The sequence below is a fragment of the Bombyx mori genome, chromosome 17 (assembly GCF_030269925.1).
Source record: "Bombyx mori chromosome 17, ASM3026992v2".
NCBI lineage: Eukaryota > Metazoa > Arthropoda > Insecta > Lepidoptera > Bombycidae > Bombyx > Bombyx mori.
The window spans coordinates 12700425-12722231 of NC_085123.1; positions in this window are offsets into that span (position 1 = coordinate 12700425).

The window sequence follows — 21807 nt, forward strand, 5'->3', positions numbered from 1 at the left end:
CTCGGCTCGGTAGAACGCTTACATAATATGAATTATTAATGGACGGGTGAAAACACAAAATTCCTTGAAATGACTTAAATTATAGCGCTCGTGTTTTTCTTTCTTTCTAGATTCCTTTCGTCGTTGAAAAAAGAAGGTTATTTTCGGCATCTGAATGAGATTCTCCAGGCTTTAACTTAAATGCCAAGTACACAGTAAATAAAAAATCTTTTGTTGTTTTTGTTAATGTTTCGTAATACAGGACACACTCGTTTTAACTTTCCAGATTGAATCTTGTGTAGTGGTAAGTGACATGGTCACTACACAAGGGGGTCGCGGGTTCGAATCCCGCCAAGGGAAGATATTTGTATGATAAATATAAATGTATTTTCCAGGGTTATGGATGTATATTAAATATATGTATGTGTATAATAAAAATCTTACATTTATTTCCGTTATCTGGTACCTGTAACACAAGTTCTTTACGAACTTATCACGGGACCAGTTAACGTGGCGTGATTGTTAGTAAATATCTATTTATTTATTTAATTAATTTCTATAATATTCTTTCGTGATAACTAGTGATTTTGTTAAACATGTTGATTGAAATTACATATCGACATTTCCCAAAATAAAGGAGATGTCAAAGCTTTCTATTTAAACATAATATAGACTGATTAATCTATAAGATGCTTTATTTATCGTCTTAATAACAAGCCTTGTATTCTTGGCGTTAAACCTGAAATAAATTATGGAAGACTTACTCAAACACGTTACGAATATTGAGTAACTAGCGACCCGCCCTCGCTTCGCTTCGGAAACATTAACACACACATGAAACCAAAAAAATAAAAATAAAAAAAAAAATTAAAAAAATTAGCCTATGTTCATCAGGGACAATGTCGGCTTCTAATGGAAAAAGAATTTTTCAAATCGGTCCAGTAGTTTCAGAGCCTATTCGAAACAAACAAACAAACAAATCTTTCCTCTTTATAATATTAGTATAGATATTAGTATAGATAATCGCTAATCTCGATAGAAAGACATGTAAGCTACTGGTGAATCAAAAATGATTTGATTATGATAATTTTATGAACCAACATTTTGCATATTTAGAACTTTTGAACAACGTATCTCTAACCGTCTGTGCACTGGGCGAGAACCGAGCAAATTGGTTAGTGACATTCTCCGAATATATCGTTATAAACGGGTATGACATTATTTTTTTATTAAACTTCTTTTGTTCACGATTGAACAATCTACATAGGCGGCACTGAAAATTTCGGGAATTAACGAAGTGACACAACATTACTATTTAAAAATGTATTTATTGCTTTTCGAAGTATTCTCCGCGAAATTTGACACATTTTTCCATACGATGGAACCAATCATTGAAGCAACCATTCCATTCGAAAGTTGGGGTCTCCAAAATGGCCGTTTTGTAGGCGTCCACGGCTTCTTCAGGTGATGAAAATCTCTGTCCACACAATTTATTCTTTATTTTAGGGAAAGTATAGAAATGATTAGGGCTTAGGTCGGGGCTGTATGACGGATGGTCTAATAATTCTATGTTTTCTTGCTCTAAAAACTCTTTTGTTCTGTGCGCGGTGTGAGAACTCGCATTGTCGTGATGGAGGATGAAGCGGCGGTTGCAGTTCTCTTTACGGAGTTCAGAAACGACCTGTGGCAAACAAATGCTAGCATACCATTCTGCATTAACCGTTCTTTGTCCCTCAAGAGGAATGGTCGTAACATGGCCGGTTTTGGAGACAAACGTGGCCACCATTTTTTTTGCAACACTCCGTGAACGAAAAATTTTTGTTGGCTTTAACTTATTTTCGAACACCCAAACTCGTGATTGGTTTTTTTGTTTCGGGTTCGTACGCGTATATCCAGGATTCGTCACCTGATACAATGTTGTATACAGCATTTGAGGATCCTGCGTGGAATCTTTCGAGAGTTCTGACGCACCAAGTAACGCGAGCCGCTTTTTGCTCTTCACAGAGCGAATGCGGTATCCACCGGGAAAACAACTTTTTTACACCTAATTGTTCATGCAAGATTATTTGTATTTGACTCATGCCAATGTCTAAAGTTGCCTGAATTTCGCGGTATGTCACATGTCGATCTTCCTCAATCAGTTTACGCACAGCATCAACGTTTTCTTGGGTGAATGCAGTTTTTGAACGACCTTGACGGGGATCATCACTGAGCTTGACACGTCCACGTTGAAACTCAGCAAACCAGCGATAAATTGTGGTTTTGGATGGGGCTTCATCACCAAATGCAGAAATCATCCGATCAACACACTGTTTTTGTGTTAAACCACTTCGAAAGTCATAATAAATCATCGCTCTTGAATTTTCTCGAGTCAATTCCATTTTCTCAACGACTAAACAAGTTTGACAAAACGTCGTGACAAGACCGAGAATCTTTTTTTAAATAAATAAATGGTATTCGATTTTTAAAACCAAGGAGTTTTCAATAAAAAATATTTTAATATGACAGGAACAGTGGAAATATTCCATTCCCGATACTTTTAGTGCAGCCCTCGTATATATTAATACGTGAAGCAAAAACTTTGTATCCCTTTTTACGAAAATTGCGCGGACGGAGGAGTATGAAATTTTCCACACTTAGGTATAGAGAACATAGAGAAGAAGTGCACAATGCTAATATTTTTTTTTAAATAATGCATAAAAGATACATTATATCAATAAAGAAAACATTACACACACTACATACCATGTATTAGACGCACACACGCATACATACTATTTATTGTCAAACTTTTGTTCTTGACGTCTGTTGTCAAATTGAGATTAATTGATTGAGACATTGTTTTATTATGTTAATATTTTTTATAGTGTAGTCTTAGTAAGATTTGTGATTATAGAAGTATAAAATACAATCATAATAGTGTACAAACTTACAATTTCAATTAATTATAGTCGAATTTCGACTACTGCGGGACCTCTAGTAATATCAATTGTAATAACACATATTATCAAATTTCATACTAATATTAATGAGAAAAACTATTGCTGTTCGCTAAATGTAAATTAATGCAAATCTTATAGCTAGTAAGTGGCAAGTTCCACTTTGTAGGACAAAGTTTGGAACTATAAGTTGGCAGTTCGTCGTTCATGATGAGTAATCTAATTCTAGCTCTCAATTAAAATTCACATGGAAATCATATATTTTGAACCACGTTTTCCACTAAATAATTTTGCCTTAGATTTTTTTTAATGTTACACTACACCGTGTCTCGTGCTCCACACTTGGACAAACATAATGTAGGCATGTACCGGATATTTTTTTATGTTTGCTGACGATAAATAACTTCACTGTGTAGGCTACGTTACGTACTAGGTCTACGACAGGAGGTTTTAGTCAGTTCGACTCTGACATGCAACTCTGATTAGTAAAGGAAAATCACTCTCAAATTACCTTATTCCTTTGGTTGTTTTGGCAGCGGGCAGAGCACGACTGGAAATACAGATGATCGCTGGGGCCGAAATAGTTCTCGAACGATCAGCGCGTACCAAAACACTAGTATTAGAATTTACTACATACAAAATAGTAGGTAGTGTGCACATATGTAAAAAAATAATAAAAAGGGTGGTAAACGTATTACAGTGAATACACGCTTCAAGATATCTATTGAGTTAAACAGGCGTTCCGGCAAAATCCCGAGAGGATAGAAATTCTTAGGTTTCTTCTATTCGAATTTTATTTTGGTATCGGAATGATTTGGTTAGTTGTGGCAGTGGCTTCTTTTAAGCATTGGGGTTTTCCAAAAGTGTGAGCAATGAATCACGCCTGGTCAAAGACTGGGGCTTCGCAGGTAAAAGTTGAGTTCTAAATGTATGCCTTTCATTTATTCACTTGCTGGCTCATTCACTCTTAGATAAGAGAAAATCAAAACAGTGTTCAAGAAAACAAGTAGGGATAGTTAAACAAAGATAGAATAGAAGCAAGATAAAATGAAAATGTAGTTTCACTGAATGCTTCTAATAATGTCATTCATTCAGTATTCTCGTCGGGAAAATACACCCTCGTTCACAGACTGAAGGCACCGCAGCCTCAATACGAGGTGATTTTGTATTTATAGCACTGCATTTAACACTCATAAACGTGTTATGCAGTGAAATTAGTGGTTGAAATTTAACATTAATAAAACAATTTTTGTTGTAATCGAATTTGCTGGTTTTCGCTCACGCCATTCAATGCCTAATAATTAATTATCCGTTGTTAAATAGGACGGTAAACAAAGCCAGAAATTGACATTTTTAAATATTAGTTTGATTTATGGACTTCAAATAAGTATTATTATTATTATTATTTAGTATATTTTTATCGTTGTCAGACTTTTATGACAGTCGAAAATACCTAAAGATTAAAAATCTTTTTTTTCTTTTCTTTTGTTCTGTCATTAATATTTTGAATGTCTAATTATTTCCAAATTTCAATAATTCCACAAAAAAGAATTATGATTTTTTTTTCTAAATTTTGGGATCGTCCTATCTAATCCATACTTCATACATTAATATACTTCTAACTATATTCCCCATATGATGATTTCTGGTTTTGTTCAATGATTAGGAATCTTGACTTTTGTCCTATGGGGTTCCAGATCGATTACCGGCCGATATCAGAATTTTCCAATAAAGATTTTTACGTTCGGGTCAAGATGCACGTGGTCTAGTTCGTATGCATTCTGGAACGCAATACGATGAAAGAAAATCCAAAGGGCTTCTTCTATATCGTTCCCTCGCTACTGAGGATAGCGACCACATGTGACGTTCTTCCACTGTGCTCGATCATGGGTGGCCTGGACTGCATGGTACAGACTACCACTAAGTGCGTCTCTTGCGAGATCTGACCATCTGGCTGATGTTCTGCCCACGGCGCGCTTGCCATCTATGCGACCCGTAATTGAGTCGTCTATTATCAAAGGCGGCAATCTGTGCATTTGGACAAAAAAATTTTATTGATATGTCAATACAGATTTATTTGAATATAATCGTCTCCTTCAAAGAATACGGTTCAAAACCTGCATTAAATAAAGGTTAATAGTTATCCTGTTATTTATCTAAGATGTCGTTCCGAAGAGTTTTGTGACTGCCAATGGAATACAAAGTCAATAATTCGTTTTTCTGATTTACCAATCATTGTCCAAAAGTCAGTCAGCCTTTGATAATAGTCGACTCAATTATGAGTTTCTCTAATTCATATCTGGGAGACCGCATAATGTGTCCGAAGAATATAAGGCTATTCATTGTCAAAAGTTTTAAGTATGGCCTCTATATTTTCTTTGTTCGGTTTATACGAGACGTGTTCGAAAAATCAATATACCCAATAAAGTTCTTCCGTAACAGTGTTCTGACAGATTGTTATGAATTGTACTGAACAACGTTACGGGTGAGGGTTACAGTACATTCGTTGTAAGCGACAGGTGCTTTGTAGGCTTTTTCCTGAAACTGGTTTCGTTTACCGAAAGTAATAACGGGTAACGAAAAGTCGATTACATGTGGGAAAAGGTTACGTAAGCCCTTTGAGTGACATCGATGTGAATTTTCATGAGTATTGATTCATGTTTTAATGTTTTATAGGTAAGTTTATTAAGAGAAAAAAAAATACGGGCTTGTTATTTTTTTCCTACCTATGCCTTGAGAGCCTTGAGAGGCTGTATCAGCGTTACCCTAGCCTGTAGGTGAGCTCTCGGGGCTCAAAGTAGGAGGTGCTGCTAACACTGGCCCTAACAAGAGCTGTGCTTCGCAGAATCTACCACCGGATCGAAATCGCGACCCACTGAGAAGATCCGGCGAGAAACTCAGTGGGCTGTCTGTGGGTTAATTCGCTCGTCGAGCCCTTCGTCGCAAGCGACGGGTTCGACGAGGATGGTGACCGGAACGTTTCGAGCAAACCCGTTGCTATTTATAGAAACTGTACCCCTCTACAATATTTTTAGATTCGTGTTTCCTAAATATATTTAACGGCGACCCCACTTCTGATGACGGCGCGCCACTTGAGATGGCTGAGCGGTATATTCCGTCATCACTCGTATTCGATTGAACTCAGTTTATTACAATAAAAGTCAATAATACCTTTTGAATAATAATTATTGAAACTCAACACGCACAACTTTCACAATGACAGGGTAAACCGACAGTTTCGTTTCAACTGACCGACTGACAGACTGACTGACACTGACTGACTGCTTGAGACTGATGTCTGAGATGGAATGAAACTACTCTGTCCACGTACCGCCATTTTATACTCTGGCGTTACGGATTCTACCCTACATTTTTGTAATATTTATCAAAACAACATTTTATCATTTAAAATAATAATCAAAACAACGTCTTAATATTACCAAAGTCGTTATCCACGACATATATATTATTATTACGAGCATAGTATTTTATACCAGTATATTATTATATCTCTATATATCTATAAACAATCTCACAATCTCTCATTTCAGTATTTTCACCTCAGCAGGTAGTATTTTGGCTTCGCTGCCTTGTTTAGTTGTGCCACTTTATATCCCTTAAAAATCGTAATATATTATTCAAAATAAATACAGGCATTTCCAGAGCCCGAAAAATACCAGGAGAAAGGAATTTTTCCGAGAGATAAATCTTGGTTGAACGGAAAGCCTGAGTAGGGAACCGGTCGACGTTTAACTCGACAATAATGTATGTCGGTACAGAGAAACGTTCGGAATAATGTATAATGAAAAATACGGTAATAATGTGTATTTTCAGAAAATATATTATAGTTCGGAAAACTTACCTTAATAGACTTTACTGAAGTACACATATTTATATTACGTTACTACAAAAGAAGAATATTATTTGATACTAGCGACCCGCCCTCACTTCGCTTCGGAAACATTAAATTTTATTATTGATAGCTGAGTCCCGCGATGTTACCGTGATGTGACCGGGTGACGCCGTGGGGCGAAGCTAGTCTAAATAAATTAGCCTAAGTTACTCCTTATATCATCAGCTACCTATCGGTGAAAGTCTCGTCATAATCGGTTCAGCCGTTCCAGAGATTAGCCGGAACAAACAGACAGACAAAAAAGGTAAAAAATGTTATTTTGGTGTATGTACCGTATATATTATATATTCAAATGCATGTAGTAAAAAGTGGTTATTTCAATATTACAAACCGACACTTCAATTTTATTTATATGTATAGATTAAATTTTAAAACTACTAAAAATAAAAATAGATAATGTAAAAAATCGACCCCAAAACGCGTCTTTGTTGTCTTAAGCGCGCTAAAGGAGATTTTTCGGACTAACATAACCGCAAGCAAGTAGCAAGATAAAATATATAAAGTATGTTTTATATCTAGTATTAGGTGACCCGTGCAACTTAAGTGTGTGTCACATAAAAGAGAAAAAGAGTGGGGCCAAAGAGTAGGCACCTGTAATACAATACTACAAAAGCTAAAACTTTACTTTAATCCACGAACAACGTCTTGAGAACCATTGAATAAAATTGAAAATCACTCGAACCAAAGCGAGCAGAAACATCGTTTGTATGTTTGTAATTTATAGATTAATTAGCCGTACTCGCCCGCTTCGATGGGCGTTTAAAATTAACATTATTATTAATTGTCATTGTTATTAGGGAGTCCAACACTTATATAAATTTTAGCCTATCCATTAAGTAAATGTATTTTCTATATGGATACCAAGTTTCAAGTCAATCGGATGCATGGTTCAGTAGTTATAACGGAACATCCGTTAAAACCACTGTAGATTTATATATTAGTATAATTTAGTTTTAACAATTCAATAAATTGGTGATTTTTTATCTTTCGAATAAGATGGTTGGATGACTATAAGAAAACAAGAAGAGCCTGAGTTGAATTAGAAGTAATTTTTGCTGTTAAAATGAGAATACTTGGATAACTAATAACGGGCCATTTAGAAGTTCGGTACGAGTTTTCGAGAAACTTCGTAAATCCGCACAATCCTAATGGATTATTGATCTTCTAATACCATTGATATAAAATTCCACATTAAAGTTCGTTGTACCGAAAATTGATTTTGAAATAAACTTGTGTATAAAAGTTTAACGTGTTAATTTACCTATACGCAGCAATTGATTTATTTGATATTTACAAAAAATATTATTGCAGATATTTGTTAGTATTAGAAAGCAATATAAATAAATAAATAAATATTTACTAACAATCACGCCACGTTAACTGGTCCCGTGATAAGTTCGTAAAGAACTTGTGTTACAGGTACCAGATAACGGAAATAAATGTAAGATTTTTATTATACACATACATATATTTAATATACATCCATAACCCTGGAAAAGACATTAATATTTATCATACAAATATCTTCCCTTGGCGGGATTCGAACCCGCGACCCCCGTATGTAGTGACCATGTCACTTACCACTACACCAGACGGCCGTTCATGTATGTATATATGTATTTAATTAACACATATAGCATAATATGGCATATTAAAATTATAACAACATGTATGTACCAATACGATTAAAAAAATATACAGAACTAATTATAGACAGTCCTGCCTGCAGTTTCTTTATATCACTTTAAGGTTTGTGTGCCAGGACCATAGTGTTGTGTTTTATAGTTTCGCTCGTTTTTGAAGTGAAACTTCTTTAGGCGCATTGAGTGTAAAATTTAATTCGCGACAGATTGGTTACGGCTAGAGAGAAAAGATACAATTTAGGAAGAGCGAGACTGAGAAGATAGACATTAGATAGAGCATCTTGCGAACCACTTGACCGTGAAGAAAGAGTAAGGACAAGGCGAGCTAGGTCATTTCTTCATACCCAACGTTCCCTATTACAAGAGAAATTTGATTTAAGGATTAAAAATTAAGAAAAACACAATACTACACGCCCAAAAGAAGTTTCACTTCTTTCACGTGCACCAAGTTGCACGCGCACCATAATTTTTTTTGTAATTGCATACTTTCAAGCATAGGATATAGTACTAGCAATTTGGTGTTTTGCGTACGCTTTATATCGGGATGCCCAGAAGGGATAAGGCAATACATATTTATTGATGACGGGTTTATTGTTAGCAAATACGGAAAGATGTGCCTATTCTGTCTGTAAGTAGTTACGTGTTTCGTCTTAAGACAGTTGTACAAACTAATTGAAACTTCGAACTCATGTTTCAAGGCGGGAGGCGACATTTTCGGGTGTTTTTGTCTTCATCACATCGTTCGTTTATTATTAACACGTTTATTGCGTTAGGCGGCTTAAAAAGACTGTCTTCTCTCTGGTACGGCAATCAAAGACGCGTTCATTCACTTAGTGCCGTAGTCAACTATGTCCACATTTCTATTCTTTTTCATCGTTCCCTCGCTGCTGAAGATCGCGACCACACATGACTTTCCGTCATTCTTAGTGTTCGGTCATGGGTGATATGGATCGCATCGTATAGACTAGCACTAACCGCTTTCTTAACCCGATCTGACTATCTGGCTGGTATTATGCCCATTACGCGCTTGCCTTCTATGCGACCCAACATTACGAGCTTCTCTAATTCACTTCTGGGAAACCGCATGATGTGTAGACGAAGCTCATAAGATATAATTTGTATGGGTATGGGTATATTAAAAGCGGTTCTTTGTGAGGCCTATCAGGTTCCATGGGGGCGGCCCTATCATATGGTGCGCAATAAAATGCGCCCATGGGCCCCCCCGATCACGGAGCGTCTCCAGCCTCAGCAGCTGCGGGACATCGTCTCGGCGCTGTTCCCGCAGGAGCGGGAAGGATTTGTCGCTCCCGCTATGGACGCGCCGCCGGAATACGACGGCGAAGTCCCTGCTGAGGTGCCCCGCATAACGGGGGCGGAGCTCCGTGTGGCCGTGCGCAAAATGTGCGCGAAAGACACTGCACCCGGCCCAGATGGCATCCATGGCCGGGTTTGGGCCTTGGCTCTTAGTGCCCTAGGGGACCGACTCTTGAGGCTTTACAACTCCTGCCTCGAGTCGGGACGGTTTCCTTCATCGTGGAGGACGGGCAGACTCGTGCTGTTGAGAAAGGAAGGGCGCCCGGCGGATACTGCCGCTGGGTACCGTCCCATCGTGTTGCTGGATGAGGTGGGCAAGCTGCTGGAACGCATTCTGGCGGCCCGCATCATTCAGCATCTGGTCAGGGTGGGACCCGATCTGTCGGCGGAGCAGTATGGCTTCCGAGAGGGCCGCTCAACAGTAGACGCGATCCTTCGCGTGCGGGCCCTCTCGGAGGAGGCCGTCTCCAGGGGTGGGGTGGCTTTGGCGGTGTCGCTCGACATCGCCAATGCGTTTAACACCCTGCCCTGGTCCGTGATAGGGGGGGCGCTGGAACGACATGGAGTGCCTCCCTACCTCCGCCGGCTGGTGGGTTCCTACTTGGAGGACAGATCGGTCACGTGTACCGGACACGGTGGGATCCTGCACCGGTTCCCGGTCGTGCGCGGTGTTCCACAGGGGTCGGTGCTCGGCCCTCTTTTGTGGAATATCGGGTATGACTGGGTGCTAAGGGGTGCCCTCCTCCCGGGCCTGAGCGTAATCTGTTACGCAGACGACACGTTAGTCGTGGCCCGGGGGGGGAGTTTTGCTGAGTCTGCCCGTCTTGCTACCGCTGGGGTGGCGCATGTCGTCGGCAAAATCAGGAGACTGGGCCTCGACGTGGCGCTCAGTAAATCCGAGGCCATGTGGTTCCACAGGCCCCGGAGAGTGCCACCTGTCGATGCCCATATCGTGGTTGGAGGCGTCCGTATCGGGGTCGGGGTGCAGTTGAAGTACCTCGGCCTCATCCTGGACAGTCGTTGGACCTTCCGTGCTCACTTTCAGAACCTGGTCCCTCGTTTGTTGGGGGTGGCCGGCGCGTTAAGCCGGCTTCTGCCCAACGTCGGGGGGCCTGACCAGGTGACGCGCCGTCTCTATACGGGGGTGGTGCGATCAATGGCCCTATACGGGGCACCTGTGTGGGGCCAGTCCCTGGCCGCGGGGGTGGCGAAGCTGATGCAACGGCCGCAACGCACCATCGCGGTCAGGGTCATCCGTGGTTATCGCACCATCTCCTTTGAGGCGGCGTGTGTACTGGCTGGGACGCCGCCTTGGATTCTGGAAGCGGAGGCGCTCGCTGCTGACTATCAGTGGCGGGCTGACCTTCGTGCCCGGGGCGTGGCGCGTCCCAGCCCCTGTGTGGTCAGAGCGCGGAGGGCCCAATCTCGGCGGTCCGTGCTGGAGTCATGGTCCAGACGGCTGGCTGATCCTTCGGCCGGTCGTAGGACCGTCGAGGCGATTCGCCCGGTCCTTGTGGATTGGGTGAATCGTGACAGAGGACGCCTCACTTTCCGGCTCACGCAGGTGCTCACTGGGCATGGTTGCTTCGGTGAGTTCCTGCACCGGATCGGAGCCGAGCCGACGGCAGAGTGCCACCATTGTGGTTGCGACTTGGACACGGCGGAGCACACGCTCGTTGCCTGCCCCGCATGGGAGGGGTGGCGCCGTGTCCTCGTCGCAAAAACAGGAAACGACTTGTCGTTGCCGAGTGTCGTGGCATCGATGCTCGGCGACGACGAGTCGTGGAAGGCGATGCTCGACTTCTGCGAGTGCACCATCTCGCAGAAGGAGGCGGCGGGGCGCGTGAGAGACGCACAATCCCGCCGCCGTCGAGCGGGGGCCAGGGAGGCGGATCTCGCCCAAGCCCTGGCCCTCTAAGTGTTTCGGGTCCCCCTCACATGTCGGTCTGGGGACCGGCGAGGGGGGCCTAAGAAGACGACGTGCAAGCTGCTCTGCACGCGTTTTACGCAAGAGCATCCGGGTGATGGAAGGCCGGCTATCCTCGACTCACGCTGGTTCTGGTCCAGCGGGGTATTCCGTAGGATAGCTCACTCTAACCGGCGCCATCTAGGCGGGCTTCGGATAGCCTGCCGACCGAGAGGGCTGGTGGTCGTGGCGCCGACGACCGCCGGTCCGGCGTCCCGAGGGGGAGGGTGATGGGAGAGATGTGCTCCGCACTAAACGCTTCACTTTCCCCCCTCTGCCTCTTCATGAGTTCTGTCTCATGCGAGGTTTGGACGTTGGTTGTTGAGCGACAGGAGGTTTTAGTGACAGTGACATGCCCCGCCCTCCATCCCCAGTGGAGGGCGGAAGTCCGGCGATTTCCTCCTGACAAAAAAAAAAAAAAAAAAAAAAAAAAAAAAAAAAAAAAAAAAAAAAAAAAAAAAAAAAAAAAAAAAAAAAAAAAAAGAAATCAGGTTCCATGTGTATTGTAAAGAGGTCTGAAATTGCCTCGAAAATCCCTCAATAGTAGTCCCACAGTAAACGTGTTAAGGGGAATTATCGTATAATTGAAAGTATGGTTCTCAAAAAACCGACACAGAGCGAGTCAGCATTTTCTGGTAGCGCGGCGCATGGTACGCCCGCCGCGAAGCTGTTGTGTTTTAAAGGTTCGCATACCCGATACACAGTAAAAATGAGCTCTTGTCTCATGATTCAAATTCAAAATTCAAATTCAAAATCATTTATTTCAACTTAGATGTCAGTATAACAAACTTGTTGAATGTCAAAATATAAATAACAATGTTAACTCTACCACCGGTTCCAAAACAGCCACAGTCCTGAGAAGAACCGGGGAAACAAACTCAGCGGGCTCTTTTTTTTTGGGTCCTTCTCAAGTATTTTTTTAAAAATATTTGCAATAAACGAAAACAAAAGTCAAAAAATACAATACAAATAATAATAATAATAATGAAAAATGAGAAGGCCAGGAGCGAGCGCCTCAAGATTGGTGGCGGCATTTACGTGTTCAGTCTAAGGACACCTCTTTGCATAAGTTAGGTCGTACGTAGGCACGTTCACGCATTAAAACAAAACGTATTGGATAAATAATACACTGGTTGTTCGGTGTAAAACGACCGCGGAACGTCTGTTGTTCAACGACTGTTTTTACTGTTGTTTCCGCGGAAACAGTTTGTTGAACGACTGTTTTTACTGTTCAACTGTAACTTTAAATAAACGTGCAGTGTGCGTTGTTGCTTGCGAAGATGTTCGGACGTATTATACCGAACGTTGGTATATACATAGAAACGAAAGAAAGAAAGAAAGAAATCATTTATTGGCCAAGCATAGTGAAAATGAGTTATTACATAAATTAAAAGCAGCGTGTATGCTTTGTCATTATTTGAAATGCGAATTTTAGTGCAGTATATATGTAGTTATAATATTATATAATTTACCATTCATTCATCCATAATTCAACTAATAATTAAAAAATCCATTTATTTTCAATGTCATCCCTAAGAAAATAATTTATGTGATAATAATTTTCACTAATAAGATTATCTTTTAGTTTTTTTTTTAAATGAAAATCATCTAAGTCTCTTAATTTCTTCGGTAGTTTCTTAAATATCCTAACGCTCATACCTAGTATACTATTATTCTTTAATGTAGTTTTGGATTTTCGAAAACATAGTTTATCGTCGCGTCGATTTCTGTTTGCCACATTAGACATCTTGGTGAATCTATTGGGACAAGTTTTAACAAAAGATGCAACTTCGTATATATATAGACAAAGAAGGGTAAAAAGTTTATGCTTTGCAAAATATGGCTTGCAGCTGTCGGCTATTGCCAATCCAAACATAGACCTTAAACACCTTTTTTGTGCCTTAAAAACTTGATCTTTTTGCGTTGAGTTTCCCCAGAAAATTATTCCATATCTAAGACAGGATTCAACTACACCACGTAATGCAGTTAGTAAGGCGGCTGTGTTTAAAATGGAGGATAATTTAAAGAGTGCATAGGCCGAGGAGCTGACACGTTTACACAGTCCGTCTGTATGAGATTTCCAATCTAAGTTGTTGTCAATTTTTACACCGAGGAAATCTACATTTTCTGTTTCATATATACCTATATGATTGTTATAATAATGTTATAATAACGAATAAATGTTTTTTTTTAAAATGAAACGTTATTTTATCCTTATCCAAACTTGACCTTACAATAAATCCCAGTAGTCGTCTACTTCACACAAATACTCTCATACATTTTTATTTCTCATAAGGGAGGCATACATAGTTATCTATGCCTTTACAAAGCCAATACTAGACGCGATCCCGAGAGGTACGTAATGCTCATTCCGATAGAGGCACCCGTCACGCGCGGACGTGCTCATCGACCACTCGATCGCCCGGCCTTTGTTCGCCCGGCTTTTGTTAGCCCGGCCATTGTTCGCGCGGCCTGTGTTCGTGGTACATCTGCCGACTAAGTGCTCTTCCTGGAAGTTTTTATTTGTTTTGTTTCCTTTTGTTATTTCTGTGTTCGTGGTACATCTGCCGACAAACTGTCTTCCTGGAAGTGTTTAATTGTTTTGTTTCTTTTTGTTATTTCCGTTTTGTTGTGATTTTTCTTTGTCCTGCAGTAATCGTGCCGCATCGCCACCTGTGTTCAATAGAACCGCTCAGGTCCGAGAAGTTGGGGCCTCGCCGCAAGGCGAGTGTTTTCTAAGACCCAGGGTAGCCCCACCTGGGCACGTAGACATCATGGACGCTGTATTTGCGGAATTTCTCCGGCTTCGCTACCCAAAGCTCACCTCCGAGTTTCAGGCCTTCAAGGCCGATCACACTGCGAGCCCTCTCGTGGTCTCCACCGAGCTCGCTGCTCCTGCGTCGCCTGTACCTGCGTGCAAAGCTTCTGCATCGAGCACCGCAGCCTCCGTCGTGCCTGCCGTTCCCGCGTCGCCTATACTGGCGAGTAAAACTGCTGCGTCGTCCGCCGTGGTCACCGTTCCAGCAGCGCGATCATCCGCGGCCTCCGTCGCGCCGTCCAAAACACCTACTCGTAGGTCACCTGCGCCCGCCTCCTCGTCCTCCGACTCTGACTCGGAGATGGAGGTCGACCTCGCTCCCGCCTCATCGACGGATGGATTCACCCTGGTGCAAAAGGGTAAGAAGCGTGCCGCGGAGTCTCGAGCTCCCGCGGCCGCTAAAATTAGCAAAGCCGCGAACGCGTCGCGCCCCCGCCCTCAGACTCCCGTTGCGCCTCCAGCCCGTGCCACTCCGTCGCCGCGTCCGGTGGCACAAAATAAAGCCCAGACCCCTCCCCCGGTAATCCTTCAAGAGAAGGCAGCTTGGGAACGAGTTTCCCTGGCCCTTAAGGCCCAAAATATAAATTTTACGAATGCCCGTAACCTCGCGAACGGCATTCAAATTAAGGTTCGAACATCCGACGACCATAGGGCCCTCTCTTCTTACCTCCGTAAGGAGCGTATAAGTTTCCACACATATACGCTCCAGGAGGAGCGCGAACTCCGTGCCGTTATACGTGGCATCCCTAAAGAGTTGGATGCCGAGCTCGTCAAGGCCGACCTTCTCGAACAAGGCCTACCGGTTAACTCCGTACACCGCATGCACACAGGCCGCGGAAGGGAGCCATATAATATGGTTCTCGTCGCCCTCCAGCCTACCCCCGAGGGTAAGCAAATATTCAACATCCGAACGGTCTGTAGCCTTTCCGGAATCGCAGTCGAAACCCCACACAAGAAAGGCACACCTAGCCAGTGCCATAACTGCCAATTATACGGGCATTCTTCCCGTAACTGTCACGCGCGCCCCCGATGCGTCAAGTGCTTAGGCGATCACGCCACGGCCCTATGCACTCGCGATCAAAAAACCGCGACAGAACCGCCTAGCTGCGTCCTGTGTCGAACACAGGGTCACCCCGCAAATTACCGCGGATGCCCCCGAGCCCCGAAAATAAATCGCCGCGTCGCCCGCCAAAACCGCCTCCGAGCTTCCGGCCCAGACATCAAAGCCTCGGCACCCTCTGTGTCGCAGGCTAAGCCAGCGTTCGTTCCGGCGCCGGTGCCCAGTGTCTCGGCCTGGGCGAAACCGCTGCCGTACATGAACACGGCTACAACTCCCTCCTCCGCGATTCGTCCCGCCCCCGCGACTCGTCCCTCTCCCGCGACTTGCCCTCCGACCGCGTCCGACAATCTCGCTTTAGCGATCGACTTCTTTCAGTCGATCAACTTTGAGCGCGTTAACGCTTTGGGCGACGCCATTCGCTCTGCCTCCACTGCACAACACTTTATCGCCGTTGTGCAAGAATACGCCGACGTATACGCGTCATTAAATACGTACGTCCTCCCCTCACTCCGCCGGTAATCAATGGCGTATATAAGTAGAATAAAGCCCCTATCCGTAACGATAGGATTTTTTAACGCTTACGGTCTCGCAAATCAGCGTGATCAGGTTTCTGACTTTTTGCGTGACCATCAAATTGATATCTTTTTAGTGCAGGAGACCCTACTTAAGCCCGCGCGCCGTGACCCTAAAATCGCGAACTATAACATGGTCAGGAACGACAGGCTCTCTGCTCGTGGTGGTGGTACCGTCATTTACTATAGAAGAGCCCTGCATTGCGTCCCACTCGATCCTCCCGCGCTCGCTAATATCGAAGCATCAGTGTGCCGAATCTCACTGACGGGACACGCGCCGATCGTTATCGCGTCCGTTTATCTTCCACCGGATAAGATCGTTCTAAGCAGTGATATCGAGGCGCTGCTCGGCATGGGGAGCTCTGTCATTCTGGCGGGCGACCTAAATTGTAAACACATTAGGTGGAACTCACACACCACAACCCCGAATGGCAGGCGGCTTGACGCGTTAGTCGATAATCTCGCCTTCGATATCGTCGCTCCGCTAATCCCGACTCACTACCCGCTAAATATCGCGCATCGCCCGGATATACTCGACATAGCGTTATTAAAAAACGTAACTCTGCGCTTACACTCGATCGAAGTAGTTTCAGAGTTAGATTCAGACCACCGTCCCGTCGTTATGAAGCTCGGTCGCGCTCCCGATTCCGTTCCCGTCACGAGGACTGTGGTGGATTGGCACACGCTGGGCATCAGCCTGGCTGAATCTGATCCACCATCGCTACCGTTTAGCCCGGACTCTACCCCGTCTCCTCAGGATACCGCTGAAGCCATAGACATCTTAACGTCACACATCACCTCGACATTAGATAGGTCATCGAAACAAGTTGTAGCGGAGGACTTCCTTCACCGCTTCAAATTGTCCGACGATATTAGGGAACTCCTTAGAGCTAAGAACGCCTCGATACGCGCCTACGACAGGTATCCTACCGCGGAAAATCGTATTCGAATGCGTGCCCTACAACGCGACGTAAAGTCTCGCATCGCCGAAGTCCGAGATGCCAGATGGTCTGATTTCTTAGAAGGACTCGCGCCCTCCCAAAGGTCTTACTACCGCTTAGCTCGTACTCTCAAATCGGATACGGTAGTAACTATGCCCCCCCTCGTAGGCCCCTCAGGCCGACTCACGGCGTTCGATGATGACGAAAAAGCAGAGCTGCTGGCCGATACATTGCAAACCCAGTGCACGCCCAGCACTCAATCCGTGGACCCTGTGCATGTAGAATTAGTAGACAGTGAGGTAGAACGCAGAGCCTCCTTGCCACCCTCTGATGTGTTACCACCCGTCACCCCGATGGAAGTTAAAGACTTGATCAAAGACCTACGTCCTCGCAAGGCTCCCGGTTCCGACGGTATATCCAATCGCGTTATTAAACTTCTACCCGTCCAACTCATCGTGATGTTGGCATCTATTTTCAATGCCGCTATGGCGAACTGTATCTTTCCCGCGGTGTGGAAAGAAGCGGACGTTATCGGCATACATAAACCCGGTAAACCAAAAAATCATCCGACGAGCTACCGCCCGATTAGCCTCCTCATGTCTCTAGGCAAACTGTATGAGCGTCTGCTCTACAAACGCCTCAGAGACTTCGTCTCATCCAAGGGCATTCTCATCGATGAACAATTCGGATTCCGTACAAATCACTCATGCGTTCAACAGGTGCACCGCCTCACGGAGCACATTCTTGTGGGGCTTAATCGACCAAAACCGTTATACACGGGAGCTCTCTTCTTCGACGTCGCAAAAGCGTTCGACAAAGTCTGGCACAACGGTTTGATTTTCAAACTATTCAACATGGGTGTGCCGGATAGTCTCGTGCTCATCATACGGGACTTCTTGTCGAACCGCTCTTTTCGATATCGAGTCGAGGGAACCCGCTCCTCCCCACGACCTCTCACAGCTGGAGTCCCGCAAGGCTCTGTCCTCTCACCCCTCCTATTTAGCTTATTCGTTAACGATATTCCCCGGTCGCCGCCGACCCATTTAGCTTTATTCGCCGACGACACGACTGTTTACTATTCCAGTAGAAACAAGTCCCTAATCGCGAAGAAGCTTCAGAGCGCAGCCCTAGCCCTAGGACAGTGGTTCCGAAAATGGCGCATAGACATCAACCCAGCGAAAAGTACTGCGGTGCTCTTTCAGAGGGGAAGCTCCACACGGATTTCCTCCCGTATTAGGAGGAGGAATCTCACACCCCCGATTACTCTCTTTAGTCAATCCATACCCTGGGCCAGGAAGGTCAAGTACCTGGGCGTTACCCTGGATGCATCGATGACATTCCGCCCGCATATAAAATCAGTCCGTGACCGTGCCGCGCTTATTCTCGGTAGACTCTACCCCATGATTTGTAAGCGGAGTAAAATGTCCCTTCGGAACAAGGTGACACTTTACAAAACTTGCATAAGGCCCGTCATGACTTACGCGAGTGTGGTGTTCGCTCACGCGGCCCGCACGCACATAGACACCCTTCAATCTCTACAATCCCGCTTTTGCAGGTTAGCCGTCGGAGCTCCGTGGTTCGTGAGGAACGTTGACCTACACGACGACCTGGGCCTCGAATCTATACAGAAATACATGAAGTCAGCGTCGGAACGGTACTTCGATAAGGCTATGCGTCATGATAATCGCCTTATCGTAGCCGCCGCTGACTACTCCCCGAATCCTGATCATGCAGGAGCCAGTCACCGTCGACGCCCTAGACACGTCCTTACGGATCCATCAGATCCAATAACCTTCGCACTAGACGCCTTCAGCTCTAGGAGCAGGCTTAGGGACCTCGGTAACCGTACTCGTCGAACTCGACAAAGAGTTCGCCGTGCAACCTAACCCATGAATCAGCTCGCTGAGTTTCTCGCCGGATCTTCTCAGCGGGTCGCGATTCCGATCCGGTAGTAGATTCATTCGCGAAGCAGCTGCTCTTGAGCTGTTAGGTCTCCTTCGGAGGCGCTCGGGTAGCTGTTAGCAAATCCCACCCCTCCTGGCTGAGCCTTTGCTCGCCCACCTGTCCTGGTGAAACTGGAAAGGCCTCCGGGCCACCAGCAATCCTTCAATCATAAAAAAAAAAAAAGGTACGTAATGCGCAACGCGATGATGTATGTGTGTATACTGTACCTAAATCTAGTACAGAGACATCTGAGACAATAAATTCCGAGGAAACAATACTTGTGATCTTTTTGATTTTCCATAAAACCGATTCGGATCAGGAATATGAATACAGATAAACATTCAGTTATTTCCCTAGAGTTCTGGCCGGATTACGGCTCTGTGAGTATGTCCACAATTATTAATCAATAATCATAGATTTGAGATTAATTTTTTTCCGTTATAACGTCGAAGGCGATTAAGATGGGTATTTCTTTTATTTTTATTTTACGAGTAAACTTTAACTATTTTGTTGGGTTTCTCTTGTGTTTATATCCTAAACGCATAAGTTTGCAGCTTGATGTTTGGGCCGAAGAATGTGGAATGATTGGACCGTTTATTAGGTATTTTGTTTGATTAGCTAAATCGTGATTAATATCTTGTCTTGTTGCTCTGTTCTGTTTCTGATGGCTCATCGATCGATGCATTCCAAACGTTTTGTGGGTAATAATTGATGCCATTGATTCGAGACTCTTGAATGTCAACAACTTTTTCAAAAAGTATTGGAATATGTATTCGGCTAAGGATCTAATCGGGACAACAAAACAAGGTTTTTTGTAAGCAGATGAAAATACTAAGAACACATATAGTACAAGCTTGTACCCACTGAAAAGTAAGAGGAGAGAACTCAAAGAGTGCAAAGAGATTTGTCTGATCCTACAGTACAGGGAACAGCACTGAAATACCGGAGCTTAATTCTTAATTCTATATAACTTTTTTTATTGCTACCACACTTAGATAAATCAAACGATGGATGGTGTGATCACCCATTATATATATATTAATACGTGAAGCAAAAACTTTGTATCCCTTTTTATGAAAATTGCGCGGACGGAGGAGTATGAAATTTTCCACACTTATAGAGAATATAGAGAAGAAGTGCACAATGCTAATATATTTTTTAAATAATACATAAAAGATACATTAAATCAATAAAGAAAACATTACACACACTACATACCATGTATTTGACGCACACACGCATGCATTCTATTTATTGTCAAACTTTTGTTCTTGACGTCTGTTGTCAAATTGAGAATATATTAAATATTGTTTGTTTTTGTTAATATTTTTTATACTGTAGTCTTGGCGAAATTTGTGATTATAGAAGTATATAATACAATCATAATAGAGTACAAACTTACAATTCCAATTGATTATAGTCGAATTTCGACTACCGCGGGTCTTCTAGTATTTATTAATATTACGAGCCTTAAAGAATAATTATGTTTAATAATATTGTATTTTCGATTTTACTGTTGAAAATCGTGGTAGCAAAGCGTCGTATAAAGCCAATTATAAAATGGCCGCGGAAGTTTTAACGATTCGTAAATAACATGGACGCCGCGTCGCGTAACTAGAAACATTGAAACCATTTAAAATTTAAATCGAAGTGCACGTTTCCCATCACAATTGAATTCGCAAATGTTTCCGAAACAATTTTGACGGTTCCCCTACGATTTGTTGCTAAATGGGTTTTTGTTCTGTGAAGGAATATTGCATAGTACTAGTGGTCCCGCAGTAGTCGAAATTCGACTTTTTTTCCCCTACCTATGCTGATAGCCTTGAGAGGCTATTTCAGTTTCACCCTAACGTGTGTAGGTTCGCCCGGTTCTTGTGAATTGGGTGAATCGTGACAGAGGACGCCTCACTTTCCGGCTCACGCAGGTGCTCACTGGGCATGGTTGCTTCGGTGAGTTCCTGCACCGGATCGGAGCCGAGCCGACGGCAGAGTGCCACCATTGTGGTTGCGACTTGGACACGGCGGAGCACACGCTCGTCGCCTGCCCCGCATGGGAGGGGTGGCGCCGTGTCCTTGTCGCAAAAATAGGAAAGGACTTGTCGTTGCCGGGTGTTGTAGCATCGATGCTCGGCGACGACGAGTCGTGGAAGGCGATGCTCGACTTCTGCTAGTGCACCATCTCACAGAAGGAGGCGGCGGGACGCGTGAGAGACGCGCAGGCCCGCCGCCGTCGAGCGGGGGCCAGGGAGGCGGATTTCGCCCAAGCCCTGGCCCTCTAAGTGTTTCGGGTCTCCCTCACATGTCGGCCTGGGGACCGGCGAAGGGGACCTAAGAAGACGACGTGCAAGCTGCTCTGCACGCGTTTTAGGCAAGAGCATCCGGGTGATGGAAGGCCGGCTATCCTCAACCCACGCTGGTTCTGACCCAGCGGGGTATTCCGTAAAATAGATCCTTCTAACCGGCGCCATCTAGGCGGGCTTCGGATAGCCTGCTGACCGAGAGGGCTGGTGGTCGTGGCACCGACGACCGCCAGTCCGGCGTCCCGAGGGGGAGGATGATGGGAGAGATGTGCTCCACACTAAACGCTTCACTTTACCCCTTTTGCCTTTTCATGAGTTCTGTCTCATGCGAGGTGGTGAGCTCACGGGGCTCAAACCGGAGTGTTGCTAACAATGACCCTGGCAAGAGTAGTGCTTCGCAAAATCTACCACCGGATCG